Genomic DNA, 2,287 nt, shown 5'->3' on the forward strand with positions numbered 1-2,287 from the left:
TATTTTATTTTGTTCTTCTTAACAATTGTTTTGTTTTGTATCAAGATTATAACGGATTGGATTTAATGAAAAATGTTAAATTAGTTGTAATTTATCTAAAATATTTTATAAACATGAAAGTAGTATTGGATAAATATTATAAATGTTATAGCTTAATTCTCAAATCTATGAATTAAAATTTTCATAAGTCAAATGATATACTAAGATAAAATTGGGATAATTTATATGTATATTAAGGTTAATTTTAATCATTGTTTAATTTAAATTTATTTTCCATAAATGTTTACATATAATCACATTATTACTAGTTTATACTTTAATGTTCTTACTTAATTTATGATATAAATATTTTATTTTTTTTTGCTATTTCTCAATTTCATAGTTATTTATTTATTATAGATAGAGAAGCAAAAAATTATTCACAAATAAATAGCCAATCGATAGGATTTAGATAATGGGTAGTATAGTGGTTAGAGTTAGTCTTTCACTATGGTTAGAGCTCTTCGTTTTTTCTATCAAATTTTAGTTGTGTACATAACATCATCAAATAAGACAAATAACAAGTTAACATATATTGTAATCAACTATAATTAGATATGTATACTATTAGATATATCATAATAAATATTCAATAAATATATTGAGAGTAAATATTCCCTAATTAAGTAAGAACATTAACATTATCTACTTTAAGAGGTAATACCTACATGGTAGTTGTACTTCTAATGGTCATTACCAAATGATCCCATGAATCAAGCAATGAGCATAACAGTAACATGCACCAATCTTCTTCATCAATGGACACACCAACAGATGTTAATTGTGCAATCACCATATTAAATGAGTTTACATGATTTGCCACATCCGTTCCTCCATCCATCTTCAAGGAGTACAATTTCTTCCTTAAGAAAATCTTGTTTACCAAGGATTTTCCCTAATAAATGTCTCCTAACTTCTTCCACAAGGAATGCATATTTTTCTCTTCATGAACATTCAATAAAACTGAGTCTACAAGACTCAATCTTATTAATCCTCTGGCCTTCTGATTAGTTAGTTCCCAATCTTCATGTTCCTTACTTGAAGGCTTAATGCTAGACATGACAGTCCACAAATCTCGATTAACTAGAAAAATATTCTACTTTAAGTTTCCACAACTCAAGTCGGTGTCATTGAACTTTTCAATGTCCACTCACCCTAATGTACCCACCATCTCAATTTTCAAACAAAAAATTGCAAACTCCCACTGAAACCAAATTGGCACAAAAAAACAAACCCTACTCAACAAGGATAACACAACTGGCCAGGATCTGATACCACTTGTTAGGGGAAAAATGGTTTAGAAACACTTTCCAAATGCCAAATTATAGAGAAATAAGGAACAACAAAATTGTAGAGCTATGCAGGTAAATAAAATATAAAACACAAGACACAAAGAAAACACTAGATTTAACATGGGAAACCCTTCCTAGAAAAAATCCACCACCACAATAACTCGAGAAACTTTTTATTATAGTAACAAGTTACATACAAAAATCTAATTTTTTCACAGCCTCAGATTGCCCTTACAATCAACCTGATTTTTAGCCTCTCACATCTTTACAAATCTTGCAACCATTAACACATCCTGCAAATTGATTACATAATTCGGTAAAGAAATGGTTACATTACAGAACCGACCATCCATTAGTCACAACTAGTGTCTTTGGTGATGCGGATGCTTAGTCACTCTGAAATGTTTTTGTAACACAATGTCACGCACTGAATTAGGTATACCATACTTGTCACACACCCACTGTACTCCATTTTCACCACCACACGAAAGACACTCCATAATGCATGTTATAGTACAGTAGAATTTACCATAGCAAACACTCACAACTCACCTCCATTGTACTTCACCATATGATCAATACCTTTCTCCACCATATGGTGGTCTTTCTGTATGGTGAGGCTCACAAATGTATGGCACTCCCACATCAACATTCTCATAGGATGGATGAGCTAATTTTGTCTATCAACGGTCTAGAGTATTTATAACCCTTGGATGACCATCCAATACATATTGGTCACTCGTTGATAGCCATGGTAGTTTTTCACCCTTTTTCCATGTGGCAAAATTGCTCCTACTATTCTATGGTCAAATAACACAAGAATACAATCTAAATAGCCCTAAGTGGCAGACAACTAAAGGGTTTGTCAATAGGTGGGCGTTAGAGATTAAATTAACCTTAGATAGAAATAACAATTACATGCAAATATAACCAATACAAGAAAATAGTAGATCGCA

The sequence above is a fragment of the Cupressus sempervirens genome, chromosome 5, assembly GCF_028749045.1.
Source record: "Cupressus sempervirens isolate cs-2001-9-10 chromosome 5, ASM2874904v1, whole genome shotgun sequence".
Classification (NCBI taxonomy): domain Eukaryota; kingdom Viridiplantae; phylum Streptophyta; class Pinopsida; order Cupressales; family Cupressaceae; genus Cupressus; species Cupressus sempervirens.